We start from the raw sequence: 15,996 nt of genomic DNA, 5'->3' as shown, positions 1-15,996 counted from the left end.
GTTAAAATAATTATAAACTACCAAATTGGCTAATAATTCTGAAGCTGCTCTTTAATTTGGTTAAATGTTCTTTATTACAACTTTAAAGAAAATCAGATTAGGGTTTGACTTTGAAAAGGACAAATCTAATTATTGCAACATCTCTTTCAGTAAGGTTTCAGTAGCTTAGTTCTAACAGAGTGGCATGTATTGAATAAGGGTTTCAGCATTGTATTGTAGCAGCAAGATTGTTTTTTGTGTATGGATAGCCTACTCATAACGAAGCTGCCTTATAGAATCCTCTCAAGCTAAAATGCTCTGTACTTCACATATTAATACATGATAAAGCTCACCTAGTATTTGCAATGGAAAACATGGTGTTTACCCTGATGGGTTAAGCACTCGCCCATTCAAGTCAGTGAGGGTTGAGGATGCACAAAGAATGTATGGTTGGGTCCCATATGATATTTTACTACAGCCCCATTTGCAAGGCATAATTAAAGGCATGTCAATATTTCCATTATAAGCCGTTATTTTCAGGGGGTTGTAACTTGCTCTTAATGTCTGCAGGGCAGGCCAGGAGCAAATATTTTTTCCTACAGATTAATAAAAATGTTGTTTGATACAGAGGTGCCAAACCAAGAAGTGATTAACTCTTTCAGATACTTGGGGTATTCAGTAGCTCAAAGCAGAAACGCTGCAGCTCTGACTTTTTGTTCTTGAAGTTAACAAATACATCTAAAGTGCCCAAACCTGCAAACACTTAATACTAGGCAGAGTGCTCACCTGTCATTTCATTGATCCAACCCCCTCTAAGGGCTGTTGTTAAGTAGTTGAGGTTAGAATGAAGGTCCTGCCTCCTTACTGTCCCTCTCACCATCGGGGGTGGGCTGTTCAAAGGCCAAGATCCTACATGACACTAAGGCACGTATTTAACTTTAAGCATGGAGTGCTTCCATTGACTGTAAAGGGACTGCATATGAGCTTAGAATTAAGCATGTGCTTAAGAGCCTCATCCAGTTCCTATTAAAGTCAATGGACAGACATCAAGGACCTGTTCTAAGTCCCAGTGAAGTCATTGGGGCCGCTTCCATTGATTTCAGTAGAAGTTGGATTGAACACCTGTTGACTTCTTCAATAGGAGCTGAATCTAGTCTAGTGGTTCTCAAACAGCGTGTTGTGACCATCAGCAAACGGGGATGCGGCAATCCCTAGTGTGTGGAAGATGCTATTTTGCTCTGCACAGCGAGACCTTGCATGTACAGTGTGTGCAAGGTCATGATGCATGGGGGACACCATCTTGTAGAGCAAAATGGCATCCTCTGTGGGACATGACCTTCCATTTAATGTGCGTATGAGGAGGTCACATTGTGCAAAGGATGCCATTTTGCTCTTCAAAATGGCGTACTTCACGCTGTCTGGTGTCCTTGGAGGAAATAATTCATTAAAATGGGGTCATGCCAGCAAAAAGTTTTGAGAACTGCTGATCTTTTCCTAAGAGCTTTACAGAATCGGAGCCCAAGGGATCAGTTACTGGCTCCCACAAGCGCAAGGACTGCAATTGTGGCAGGCTCTCATACAGTTTATGCAAGCCAGCTTTCTGTACCCTGCCCTCCGCGTATGGATTAAGGACAATCTAGCCCTTAGCATGGTGAATATTGTAATGAACCATTAGATCTTGGATGTTTTAATTCACTCCACATTGAAAGTTGGCAAGGTGCTCTAAGCCTGTCAGCATTTTCTCCTTCCAAGGTTTTATTTAAATATATTGGGCCATGTTCTCATTTGAATGTAGCAAAAACAAACAAAAACCAACCAGAGAACTACTTTCAGTTGGTTTCATCCTCTCCCCCTTCCCTCCCCACCCAACATGTCTTAGTGGGAAAAAGAAAAATACACTTTAATTTTTGCAGCTAAATAGTATTTTGTTGAACTGGGATTTATTGGTATGTTTTGTTTGTTTTAAACAGCTGTTTATAAATGGAAACCATCTAGGTAGAAAACAAACAAACAAAAAATACCCAAACAAATTTGTCTTAAAATTTTCCATACAATTGCAGAGGGTGTGCTTAATTAAAAGCTTATTCTGGTTCTAGAGTGTTCCCCATTTTGAAGTATAGGGAATCTCTCTAAAGTCAAACTGAACTGATTAAGGCCCTGACCCTGCACACTCATGCATGTTTAACTTTATACATTGGGGATGGTCCATTTTAGTTGGGACCAAAGTGTGCTTACTGTGTTCCACAAAATTGCAATAACTGGAAGAATTTAGAGAAGATTTTTCTCCATTTTCTTGTTCTGTTTGTTCTGTTCTGCATTTGACAGCACTGTCTCTCCTTTATAGTCAGGGTCTCTCATCTTGCATCAGGATCTGCTAGCATGGACGCCTCTCACTGTGTGAAGCCCCCTTGAAGCCAATGGGGTCCATGTGCAGGGCTATATGGACTAGACTGAAGGACTGTGGCAAAACCTAATGCATGTGCTTAGCTTTAAGCACATGGTAGCCCTAATGATGTTAGACTATTCATGGTTCAAGTTAAGCACAGGCATAGGTGGAAATCCTGGCCCTACTGAAGTCAATGACAAAACTCCCACTGGCTTCAGTGGGGCCAGGTTTTCACACTAAGGTTATGTCTACATTGCTCTGCAGTTTGGACTATGGGGGTGTGAATAGCAGTGCACACCAAAGTGCTCTGCTGTAACTCTTCCCCCTCTCTTCCTCCCCCAGCTGCGTTGTCTCCCTGCCCCTCCTCCTCCCCTCCCCGGTGTGGATGTTGTGGGCGCAAATTAAAAGTTCCTACTTCACATTAATTGGACCTGTTTGAAGAAAACATGATAATGGCAGCTGGGAACCTAACTTCTCCCTAAGCCACGTGGCTGCCAAGCAGTCTATCAAGTGCCATGCACTTCAGGTGCCCCTCCTGCCACTGCCATGCTGCTTCTGCCCTCTGGCTTGGAGTCCCTGGCCAGCTTCTCCTGGGAGCCTCCTGCTTGCTGTGTGTGTGTGGGGCGGGGGTTATGCATCTTTAGGAAAATGTGGTTGTAAAACCAAAAAAAAAAAAAGAGAGAGAGAGACTGTGGTTGTAGTACCAGCTCCTTTGAACTCATTTTTGAATCTGTATAAGTTTCACTCTGTGTCCCCTTTTAGGCCCCAGTCTTTCTCCCATTAAAGTCAATGGCAAACTTCACATTGACTTCAAAGAGAGCAGTGTTGAGCCCCAAATTTAGTTTGGTATTTCTGTACATGTATATTTTATACCTATTGACATGACCAGAATACTACCTGTTTGTATATAACCTTTCCCTAGAATAGATAGAAAAGCACCATTACAATGTGTTGTGCCAATGTGCAGCATTTTCCTGCATATTAAAATCCATTAATAGCTACTTAATTCTACACGCAAAGATGATACATGATGATGCTAACGGAGCTGGTGAGATGTATTGCACCAATGTTCAGTAGTAGTATTTAATAAACTACTTATTTTCAGGCAATTCCTTCTCTTCATTAGTTCTGATTAGAGCTGGGATAATGCCTCAGAAATGTCTGTGAATATTCACCCAAATAGAACATTTGGTTGCTGTGTCTGTGTTCAGGTCCTTTCTGTGTTCGCAATCCACAGATATTCTTGCAAATGCTTTTTCTGACTGAATGATTGTGGAAACAGTGAAGTTTAAATGAACAACAGGAATATTCAAGGAACCCCATTTCTGCTTAGTGGGGTGACCAGACAGCTAATGCCTTCCTGAAAAGCTGGGGTGGGCATTGGAGGATGGTGGCCTCATAAATAGTAATGGTGAATTGGTGCTCCACGAAGCTCTTAGATCCAAAAAGACTCAGGGTTCTAAGTAGAGGTGGAGATGGGTTTCACTTCACTTCTGAACCTTGGAAGTGAAACATGGATTTTTATGGATCTAAACAGACTTGAAAATTTTAGGTCCTTTGGACCTGAAAGTGTGGTTCAGGCCTGTCTCTAGGACTCCCACTTTAGTTAGTCAAAAACTCCTTAAAGCAGTGTGTTTTACATTTTTACTAGGGCCCCGTCTACTCTGGCAAGTTTGTGCACAGTAAAGCTTTGAGCACTGTAACTCCCGAGATGCACACACTGCCAAGCCACTTAGTGTGCAGAAACTGCACAGATGCAGTGCTCTGAAAAAAACCACCCCAATAAGAGGCGTACAGTTTCCTGTGCCGGGGCTACAGTGCTGCGGTGCCAGTGTAGACACCGTGGTGATTACAGCGTGGCGATTGGCCTCCGGGAGGTGTTCCACAATACCTGTTCTCGCCTCTCTGGCCATCAGTTTGAACTCTACTGCCCTGTCCTCAGATGACCAACTGTCAGCCCCACCCCGTACAGTCCTTTTGCAAATTTGAAAGTCCCCTTTCTGTTTGCTCGGTGACACATGCAGTGGACTCAGCGCATCTGTCCAGGTGGCCGTGCTCGCTCCATGCACCAGGCGATCCCCCGCTTGGAGCAATGCCGAGCTGCTGGACCTCCTCGGCATTTGGGGAGAGGAGGCAGTGGAGTCACAGCTGTGCTCCAGCCATCGGAATTATGATACCTGCAGACAGATTTCTAGATGCATGACAGAAAGGGGCCATGACCGGGACACATTGCAGTGCAGGGTCAAAGTGAAGCAGCTGCAAAACGCCTACCACTCCAGTGCTACACCAACAAGCTGCTGGCTCTACAAAGAGCTGGATGCGAAACTCTGGCGACCCCACCTTCACTGTGAAGGACCTTGTGGATACTTTGTTGGCTTGCATGCCAGTCGAGAGTGGACTGAGCCAGGAGGAGGCAATCATGGACGAAGAGGGGTAGGGGGACCCAGAGGCAGAGGATGACTTGGAGGCCAGAGATACATGCAGTCAGGAGCTCTTTTCTATCCCGGAGGAGCCTAGCCAGTCATAGCAGTCAGATCTTGGCGAACTGCAAACAGGAGAGGAGGCCCCTGGTGAGTGGATCTGATTTCGGGAATTGTTGAAGCGAGTTGTTGGGGGCTGGAGGGTTGCAGAAAGCAGGCTTGTCTCCCACCTCATACCTAGCCTGAGCGGCCGAACAGGCTGTTGATCCACTTCCTCATTTCACAGGAATCTTCCCGCAGTGATCTCCAGGAAACTCTCATGGAGATACTGGGCAATCTGCTGCCGCAGGTTCCTCGGCAGAGCTGCTTTGTTTCTTGCCCCATTAACGGTAACTTTCCTGCGCCACTTTGCCCTGACGAGTGAGGGGACCATTGCTGCACACAGGCTAGCCACATAGGTGCTAGGGCAGAAGCCGCAGGCTTGGAGAAGACCCTCCCTTGATTCCCTGCTCACCCTCAGCAGCGAGATTTCTTCCATAGTGATCACCTCCTGTGGAAGGTATGGGGACAGGAATGATTATCAGGCCCACCCTACAGGGCTGGCTCTCCCCAAGAGCCACGTGCCCAGTGTACAGCAGGGTCTGGGAACAGTGATTTACCCTGGCCCTATGGCTACTCACTATTTTGGGGGTCTTGTGGCTCGTGTGTGCTTGCCTGGGGTCAGCCAGTTAGTGACAGGTGTGTGAGTACTGGCTGTGTTTTAAAGCACTGAATCAGAGTTGTGTGTGTTGCAAACAATACTGCTTCTGTAAAATGTTGCATTTAAACTTCACAGAGATGACCTTGGGAGCACAGCCTCCCTCTTTATCAGCGGCAGAATTAGAAAGCGTCCAAGAAGAACTAAGGAGGACTTTCTGCGTGAGGTTATGATGCGCTCTGCCACCGAGAAAAGAGAATTGAAGGAGTGGCAGGACAGCGAGAAGAGGGACCGAAAGGAGAACGTGGCACACCAGAAAGAAGACACAGAGTGGCTCTTAACAGTTATGGAGCGTCAAGTGGACATGCTCCAGGGGATACTAGTTGTTCGAACCGAGCAGCCCCGCACTTACCCTCTCCTACAGCTGCTGTCACAAAACTCTTCCCCATGTGCTCCCCCTACACCCTCTTATCAACCTCCTGGCTCCACCCTGTACCTGCAGCATTCAATTCCTCCCTCCTCACAGTCCAGCAGTGTTGTCTCCCACCACCCTCTGCACTCAACCTCCATCCCTCTGCAGTTTGGCCCTGCTGAAGTACAGCACGTGCTGCATCGCACTGCAAAGGAGAAGGTTGGGTATGATCCCTGGACATACACAAATCTGTAGCCGTCACGGGACCCCTCCTCCTCTTGAGACCTTCTCTTCCCCCATCCTGCTCCCGGCTGATCATTTTTTTTCATTTGACTTTCTCCTCTGGTGGTTGCCTTTCAATAAAAGATTTGTTTGTTTGAAAGCAGTCTTTATTCTATTAAGTGAAAGCAAAAAGAGCACTGAAAAGCAACATACAGTTATGCCAAGGTCCCTTCTTGCATCATGTGCACCTAGCTTTACAAGCTCTGCAATCCTGAGCATAGCAACAATTAGTGGCTTTCAGCTTCAAATTGCTGCCTCATGGCCTTCTAATAGCCCTGGTCTCTAACTGTTCAAAGTCAGTCTCCAGGCACTGAGCCTCTGTGGTCCAGCCCTCAGTGAAGCTTTCACCCGTCCCTTCACAAATATTATGACGCGTACTGCACGTGGCTATAAGCATAGGAATATTGTCATCGGCCATGTCCAGCTTCCCATACAGGCATTGCCAGCGGGCTTTTAAACGGCCAAATGCATGCTCCACAGTCATTCTGCACTTGCTCAGCCTGTTGTTGAACTGCTCCTTGCTTTCAAGTTGCCCCATGTCTGGCTTCATGAGCCATGGCATTAAGGGGTAGGCGGTGTCTCCCAGGATCACACTGGGCATTTCAACTTCCCCTATGGTGATCTTCTGGTCAGGGAAGAAAGTCCCTGCCTGCAGCTTCTCGAACAGGCCAGTGTTCCAAAAGATGCATGTGTCATGCACCTTTCCGGACCAGCCTGCGTTAATGTCTGTGAAACACCCACAGGGATCCACAAGTGCCTAGAGAATCATTGAGAAATACCCCATGTGATTGATGTATGCGGTGGCTAGGTGGTCTGGTGCCGGAATTGGAATATGTGTGCCATCTATTGCCCCTCCACAGTTAGGGAAGCCCATTTGTGCAAAGCCATCCGCAATGTCACGCACGTTGCCCAGATTCCATCAACACGACTCCAGTGGTCGACTTTCCCACTCCGCACTGGTTAGCGACTGATCGGTAGCAATATGGAGTAGCCAGCTTCCACAGTGCAATCACCATGCACCTGTCCAGCGACACAGTAGCTCTCATTCTCGTGTCCTCACGCTGCAGGGCTGGGACTAGCTCATCACACAGTCCCATGAATGTGGCTTTCCTCATGCGAAAGTTCTGCAGCTACTGCTCGTCATCCCAGACGTGCATCACGATGTGATCCCACCACTCACTGCTTGTTTCCCGAGCCCCAAAGTGGTGTTCCACTGTGGCCAGCACCTCCGTGAATGCCACAAGCAATCTCGTGTCGTAGCTAGTGTGTGGCGAGATCAATGTTTTACTTCTCTTGCCTTTGTAGTTTAAGGAATAACTCCACTGCCACTCGTGACATGTTGGTCAGTGCGAGCAGCATATTGGTCAACAGCTCGGGATCCGTTCCTGCAGCCAGAAAGAGGCAGGACAGGGCGTGCAGTACACAAACCGTTGAAAGATGGCACCAAATGTGGACAGAAGCACAGGGATTGCTGGGATGCGAAGCAATGCATCACGGGGCATTGGGATAGGACCCAGGGTGCCCTGCGACCCCTTCTGCCTTCCCACAAGTCTTAGCGGCAAAAAAAAGAAAGAGGTGCTCTGTGGGATAGCTGCCCAGAGTGCACCGCTTTGAATAGCGCCACAAGTGTGAACACGCTATTGCTCAGGCAGCTGTCAGTATGAACACGCAACAGCGATTTTCCTTCGGCGCTCTCTGAGCGGCGCTCTGACGGCACTGTAACTTTGCAAGTGCAGACGTGTCCTAGGTTTCACAGAAACAATTTACAGTAACAACTGTAAACTGTAGTATTTTTGCTGTTCAAGAGCCTCTATAAACATCTTGGAGATTTAGGACTTGGCTAAGAAACCAAAACAACACTATTACTGTCAGCAGTAAACATCTTTCAAAACATCAAAAAATCCCATATAACTTCAGGTGCTCAATCTGCAAAGTGCAATTAGATATATAGCAAAGGAAGTGAGTTGTTAAGCAGAATTTGAAGAAGTCTGATTTCTACCATACATCCTCAGTGATTCCATCCCATTTTCACGGTACTCTTTAAATATGTTCTCTTTCTACACGTGCGCGCATGCACACACACGCATGAGTCTGAGGGATTTTCATGAATGAAGCACAAACAGTTGGGGCAATATTGCATGGCAAGAAAAGTAATCTCTCAAACAACCAGGTCCCAAACCATCTCAGGCATTACAGGCTAAAAACAACCAATCCTTTGAACTCCACCTGTAAACTTACAGGCAGCCAGTTCAGATTCCAGAACACTGTTTAATAATGTGCTTTCTGTGGCTGCATCTATGCTTGGAATGTGGTACCCACTTTCCAGTGCTAGCAACAGTGTAAGTGCTAGTGTAGACAAGGTTTAGCCATCTTCAGCATGTCAGAACAGATTTCTAACCTGTCAGAGCTAGCTTTCCTGACATGGTGTTGCTGAAAACACAAGTTTGGGGGTTGTATATTCGGAGGCTTCACTTCACAGAACAGGAAAAGTCCCTCCCTATGAGGTACCTAGATTACTTTTTAATTCTAGTCATGCCTTCACAAGGAAGGTATTGTGGAACTGATGAAATTTAGAGAAGAAGAAAAGAAATGGTTAGAGGGCGGGGAGAAAGTTAGGATTTAAAATGAGAAATCAGTTATGTGTAACTTGTAGTTAGTTGCCTCAGAGTGTGGGTAGGAGAACAGTTTACAACCGCGAAAGATGTACATTTCAAGGAGAGAAAGGAACAATTAGCAGGATTAGAGTTATAACTAGGAGTAATGGGATGAAAATACAAAAGGGAAAATTTTGCACTGAATATCAGGAAAATCTTCCTGGTATGATATGAATTTATTCCCCACCTTCTCTTGGACCAAATGCAAGATTTCTGTGTGTGTGGTGTGTGTGTGTTTTTTTTAAATTATTAATTAGAGATCATAGACTCTAAGGATGGAAAAGATTTAACAGCTCATCTGCTGTGCAGTTCATTATGTGCAGAGGATAGCACTAGGCCTATGCACCATTTAAATCCTTTTTTGAGAGTTCAAGTGGGTCTTAAATAAGGTTGCCAGGTGTCCAGTTTTCGACTGGAACGCCTGGTTGAAAAGGGATCCTGGTGGCTCCACTCAGCGCTGCTGACCCGGCTGTTAAAAGTCCGGGTTGGTGAGGGCTAAGGCAGGCTCCCTGGCTCCACGCTGCTTCCGGAAGTGGCTGGCATGTCTGTGTGGCCCCTAGGCGGAGGGGCGATCAGGTAAGCTCCATTCAATGCCCCCGGGAACCATGGCCAAGGAGAGCTGTGGGGGTGGTGCTTGCGGGCATGGGCTTTGGGAGCCTGCCCTGAGCCTTGCTGCACTGCTGACTGGGAGTTGTCTGAGGTAAGCGCTGTCCGGCTGGAGCCCACATCCTGATCCCACTCTTGCACCCCTGCCTCAGGTTGGAACCCCCTCTCACACCCTAACTCCCTCCCAGAATCCTCACCGTAACTCCTCCCAGAGCCCACACCCCTACCCCAGCCCTGCACCCCCTCCTGTACCCCAACCCTCTGCTCCAACTCTGAGCCTGCTCCCACACTCCAAACCCCTCAGCCCCAGCCCGGAGCCCTCTCCTGTCCCCCAAACTCCTTAGCCCCACCCAGGGGGCCTGCACCCCAACTTCTTGCCCCAGCCTGGAACCCCCTTCTGTATTCTGAACCCCTTATTTCTGGCTCCAACCCTGAGCCCCCACCCCCAGCCAGAGTCCTCACCCTCTCCTGCATCCAACCCCCTGCCCCAGCCCAGTGAAAGTGAGTGAGTGGTGGGCAGGGCCTCTGGGAAGGGGCGAGGCAGGGGCAAGGCCTCAGAGAAGGGGCGTGGCAAAGGTGTTTGGTTTTGTACGATGAGAAAGTTGGCAGCTCTAGTGTTAAATGTTACATAGGCCAATGCATAAGGGTAAATTTCACCCTTTAGATTGTATCCCTTTCCTTTACATTAGGCCTGGGTGCTGGTAAGGGGCAGAGTAATTTGTGGAGTCTCACCTTATTAGAAAATTCTGCCATCTGTCACTCCAAATACTAATGTCTAAAAATCCATTGCACTCTGGGATGTGTGAATAATATTCAAAGCTTGCACTGTTGCTAAATACTTGGCTTTGTTTAGGATGAGACATCAAAAAACGTTATATAAACCTTCATAGGATTGATCACAACACAGTTTGTCAGTTTTGGGGGGTAAAAGCAGTGTTGTGCATAATAAGACCCTGGATCTATGTGGGTGGAACCCTCTGCTTGTGTGGTGGATTCATTTACATCATTGTTTTGACCAGTTGATTTATCTGGGCTGCTTGCAGGTTCAGGGGTCCATCTGCATGGATTCAATTGCAGGGTGGGCTGAAAGGCCCAGTCCTGAAACCCCTTGGACTAGTATTCCATTCACTTTATGTCCAGTTTCTTTGTGGAAATAGTGTGGACAGAGCACTGGATTTAGAGTCAGGAGACTTGAGTTCCGTTTCCCACATCTACAGCTGACTTGCTGTGTGACCTTGGACAAGTCACTTAACCTCTCTGTGCCTTTGGTCTGTTTGTCTCATTTATTTAAATGATTAACTCTACGTGGCTTACTTGCCTCTGACTATGTGAATGTACACTGCCTCGCACAATGGGGCCCGCCTCTCATTTGAGGCCTCTAGACCAGGGGTTCTCAACGTTTTTTTTTTCTGAGCCCCTCCCCCCCAACATACAATAAAAACTCCAAAGCCCAGCTATGCCACCGCTGTTTTTCTGCATTTAAAAGCCAGGGCTGGCATTAGGGGGTAGCAAGCAGGGCAATTACTCAGAGCCCTACACCAGAGGGGGCACCCTAAAACTAAATTGCTCAGGCTTCGCCTTCAGCCCTGTGTAGTGGGGTTCAGGGCCCCGGGCTGCAGTCCCTTGCAGGGGGGCTTTGATTTTCTGCCCTGGGCCCCAGAGAGTCTAATGCTGGCCATGCTTCGCGACCCCCCTGAAACCTCCTAGCAGCCCCCCAGGTCCCTGGTTGAGACCCATGTCTCTAGATATTACTATAATATAAATATTGATAATAATATTGGATGTTAACTGGACTGCTCATGTGAATAAGAATTTCCTGAACAGATGCTGCAGGACTGAGCCCAATATGAAATTCAGCACATCTCAAAAAAGATATACTGGCATTAGAAAAAGTTCAGAAAAGGACAACTAAAATGATTAGGGGTTTGGAACAGGTCCCATATGAGGAGAGATTAAAGAGTCTAGGACTTTTCAGCTTGGAAAAGAGGAGGCTAAGGGGGGATATGATAGAGGTATATAAAATCATGAGTGGTGTGGAGAAAGTGAATAAGGAAAACTTATTTGCTCGTTCCCATAATATAAGAACTAGGGGCCACCAAATGAAATTAATGGGCAGCAGGTTTAAAACAAATAAAAGGAAGTTCTTTTTCACACAGCGCACAGTAAATGTGTGGAACTCCTTGCCTGAGGAGGTTGTGAAGGCTAGGACTATAACAGGGTTTAAAAGAGAACTGGATAAATTAATGGAGGTTAAGTCCATTAATGGCTGTTAACCAGGATGAGTAAGGAATGGTGACCCTAGCCTCTGTTTATCAGAGAGTGGAGATGGATGGCAGGAGAGAGATCACTAGATCATTACCTGTTAGGTTCACTCCCTCTGGGGCACCTGACATTGGCCACTGTGGGTAGACAGGATACTGGGCTGGACGGACCTTTGGTCTGACCCAGTATAGCCATTTTTATGTTACATCCATCTCATTCCAACGTACTGTGGAAATTTTCCTCCTTACAGAGTTCTTTCAGCTAAAATGTACAATATTCACATCAAATAGCATATCTTGTTTTTAAATTGTGCTCCTGATAGTAGCTGAGCATCATTAAAACTACCCGACAAATAAGATTATTGTCTCTTTGCAGAGAGACATTTTTCCTTTATCATTGAACTGTGCTGATGTTGACCTGGACATAACAATGCACTCGGGTTCTCCTCATCTTCCTAAATCGCTCCGTGAAGTTCAGTAATTGGGGCAAAGTAGCTCAAGGAAACTCTTGACATGATCCACTGCCTCAGGCAACTGAAAGGTGTCATCCTTGCAGCACTGTAATTGTTGTTAAATTGGCAAGGATCACGGATGGGCTTTGAAGCAAACATGATTATTTTAACCTGTCTATTCCACTTAGTACAAGTTGATAGTGATCTATCTGAACACTGAACCTTTGAGTCACTGTATGTATTCTGAACAAAATACAAATGATGAAGCCATCAGCAACTGCGTCAGGTGTGTGTCTCATTAATTAGCATACTGCATGTTATCTCCAGGGTGTCTCGTTGTGTTAGGAAGACTGTTAATGGTACTTTTTTTTTTTTTTTTGATCCTTACGTAAATGACATTCAGATAACTAGGTAGTATTGTATCACACTCCTGGGTGTTTAAAGTTCATGAGAAAGCAATTAAAATAATGGACTACAATCACAATTTACCCCCTATAATACTGCCTCTAGAGCTGATAGCATTCTGGAAAGTCAGCATGCCCTTCACCCACATCTAGCCATATACCCTGTAACTGCCAACCAACTCAAAACAAAAACTAGTAGATAGATGCAAATATGCAATCTGCATGAGTAGATACTTATTTAAATAATTTGCATAAATTCTGCAGTCCTTATATGTGTAAAACCTCCCGCTGACTTCAGTATGTGTTTTGCCTGAATAAGGAACACAGAATATAATTAAAAATGAAATATAGAGATTGGATCCCAAAGTTTATTTACTAAAAGGTCTCCTTGGAGGTTGGATTTAATCCATTTCAGGAGAAATGTAGTGGAGTAGTTTTGTTTGCACATCACAGCAATGCAATGTACTGGATAAAGAATACCATTGCCAATGGAATGCATAAAATATTTTTATGGCTGAGCAGATCATTTAGTTGATGGATTGACCTTCTTTTTCTGCTTACAAGATGTCCATAAACAAAGAGCAATTTCTTCACATGTTCTTACTACTCACATTTGACTTTTTTTAAAACAAATTGCCCCTATCCATTTCTTGTGGACATTTTATTATGAATAATCAATATTTGATATACAAAAACTGAGCTATGTTGGTAATTGTGATTGGTCACATCAGTTACATGTATTATTTTTGTTTCCTGATAGGATGAACATATGAGGATTTAAGTGAGATGTAATTGATGCATTGGCCTTCTGCTAGCCTGAAGCATAAGGGAAAATTTCACCTTCGTCATATTTGTCTTACAGTATGTCTACGCTGCAATCTGAAGTGTGATTTCAGCTCAGGTAGACATACCTTTGCTAGCATGGCTAAAGCCAGGTCTATGCTACAAAGTTAGGTCAACGTAAGTTGCCTTATGTCAACCTACCTGTGCATGTGTCCGCGCTCAACTTTGTCTCCGGCCCATGTAAGCGCACAGTTACAGCGACACGGTAAAACCACCTTGCCAAATGGCGTGGAGCTTTGTGTGACCTGTGTTGACCCCAACAGACCACCAGCAGCTGTTCTGCAATGCCCTATGACAGTGACCACTCTGCTTACAGTTGTAAACTCCACTGCCCAGAGGTCACAGAGACCATAAGTCTCCTTTCAAGAAGAGGCATTTCAGAAACACCTGGGAAGTTTTAATGGGGATGGGGGAGCAAACCTAGTAGCTCTCGCTTGTGTGTGCTACCCAAATGACCATGCCAGCTCCATTCACTAGACACAATGTTTTCTGGAGTTGAGAGGAGGTAAGAATAGAAATGTAGATGCAGCAGTGCGGGCTTCAGCAACATGAGGTGGTATCTAGAGCCCCAGGCATACTTGTAAAGCCTGTGCTGAGGCCTGCACTGCCACATCTATGATGCTATTTTTTAGCTATGCTTCGGGTGTCCAGGTATCCGGTTTTTAACTGGAACGCCCAGTCCAAAAGGGACCCTGGCGGCTCTGGTCAGCACCGCCCACTGGGCTGTTAAAAGTCTGGTCGGTGCAGCAGGGTCCTGGGGCTAAGGCAGGCTCCCTGCCTGACTTAGCTCCACGTGGCTCCCAGAAGCAGCCGCCAGGTCCTTGCGGCCCCTAGGCACAGGGGCAGCCAGGGAGGCTCCATGTGCTGCCCCCGTCCCGAGTGGCAGCTCGGCAGCTCCCATTGGCTGGAAACCGCGACCAATGGGACTGCAAGAGTGGTGCCTGCGGGCGTGAGGGCAGTGTGTGGAGCCTCCCTGGATGCCCATGCGCCTAGGGGCTGCATGGACCCAGTGACCGCTTCCTGGGAGCTGCAGTAAGCACCACCGGGACCCTGCACACCAACCCCCTGCCCCAGCCCAGAGTCCCCTCCCGCACCCAAACTCCCTCCCGGAACTCTTGCCCCACACCCCCCAATACCCCAACCCCCTGTCCCAACTCTGGGCCCCCTCCTGAACCTCAAGCTCCTCCTCCCTGGCCCCACCTCAGATTCTGGGGTGGGCAGACTACGGCCCGGGGAGCCAAATCCGGCCCTTCAGCCATTTTAATCCAGCCCTAGAGCTCCCGCCGGGGAGCAGGCTTGGGAGGTTGCCCCACTCTGTGCATGCCATGGCTCCTTGTGGCTCCCGGAAACAGCGACATGTCCCCCTCTGGCTCCTACATGTAGGGGCAGCCAGGAGGTTCCACACACTGTCCCCACCCTGAGTGCCACCTCTGCAGCTCCCGTAGGCTGGGAACCGCAGCCAATGGGAGCTGCAGGGGCGGTGCCTGTGGACAGGGCAGCACGCAGAATTGCTTGGCCGTGCTTCTGCATAGGAGCTGGATGAGGGACATGCCGCTGCTTCCGGGAGCTGTTTGTGGTAAGCGCTGCCTGGAGCTTGCACCCCTGACCCCCTTCCATGCCCCAACCCTCTTCCCCAGCCCTGATCCCGCTCCTGCCCTCCAAACCCGTCGATCCCAGTCCTGAGTACCCTCCTGCACCCCAACCCCTCATCCCCAGCTGGAGCCCTCACCCCCTCCCGCACCCCAACCCCCAATTTTTTGAGCATTCATGGTCTGTCATACAATTTCCATACCCAGATGTGGCCCTTGGGCCAAAAAGTTTGCCCACCCGTGCATTAGAAAGTTGGCAACCTTAGCCATGCTAGTGCAGTTAAAGCTAGCGCAGGTATATCTACGCATGCTGCAATTACACTTCAGATTGTTGTGTAGCCATATCCTTGGTGAAACAGTCAATATTGCTTATTCTCTTTTATTTCCCCAGATCCAAACACCCCCAAATATGGGGGAAGTTTTAATCATGCTATGAACTTTGTGGTGAAGGTCAAGTTTTTAAAAGTAATCTAGGTGTCTAAAGGTGCAGATAGGTGCCTTAAGGTAATCTTACCAGGTGCCTACCTTCATTTTTAGGTGCCTAATATCTTTAGAAATCTGGCCCATTTAAGTGCTTTTGGGTGTCAAGCTTGAGACACTGTATAGGGTGGGTGCTCACCATATTTTGAAAATCAGGACCCTTTAAGACTTTTCATACTGGAAACCCAAAAACTGCAACTCTCCTAATCACTTTTGAAAATCTTGTCCTTGGGCTTATTTATACATATTTTAGTTAACTTACAAGGTTAGGATCTCATCCTGCTACCATTGAAGTCAGAGGGATATTGCTCTTGACTTCCATGGTAGCAGGATCTGTCCCTTTGTTAGTTGTTCTTGTTCAATTCAGTAGAAAAGTCCTTGAAATTTGAAGATCTCTTCTCAGCTCTGGAGAGATGTCTGAGGAGCCTACACATATGCACAAGGATGTATATAGCTGCAGACTAATTAGCCACAAGATAAAATACTAAAAATCAATAGGAGCTTTCTGTGTTTAAAAAATGCAGTAATAAA

The 15,996-nt window shown here is 46.8% G+C and overlaps 1 protein-coding gene across 2 annotated transcripts in view; it reads left to right on the top strand.

The window, feature by feature from the left end:
• The window catches only part of KCNS3 (potassium voltage-gated channel modifier subfamily S member 3), a 62,540-nt gene that overhangs the window by 8,420 nt on the left and 38,124 nt on the right, over positions 1 to 15,996 (top strand). Inside the window, exon 3 of one of the 2 annotated variants that reach the window (XR_012638510.1) lies at positions 5,621 to 6,201. The exons of the other annotated variant lie outside the window; for it this stretch is intronic. The gene's annotated coding sequence lies outside the window, so the exon portion shown is untranslated. Of the gene's footprint in view, positions 1 to 5,620; positions 6,202 to 15,996 lie in introns of those variants that run through there. 2 annotated transcript variants of the gene reach the window in all.

This window comes from Natator depressus, chromosome 3, assembly GCF_965152275.1.
Source record: "Natator depressus isolate rNatDep1 chromosome 3, rNatDep2.hap1, whole genome shotgun sequence".
NCBI classification, from domain to species: Eukaryota; Metazoa; Chordata; order Testudines; family Cheloniidae; genus Natator; species Natator depressus.
The sequence above is the reverse complement of the archived record's forward strand: the minus strand, read 5'-3'. Positions and strand labels throughout refer to the sequence as shown.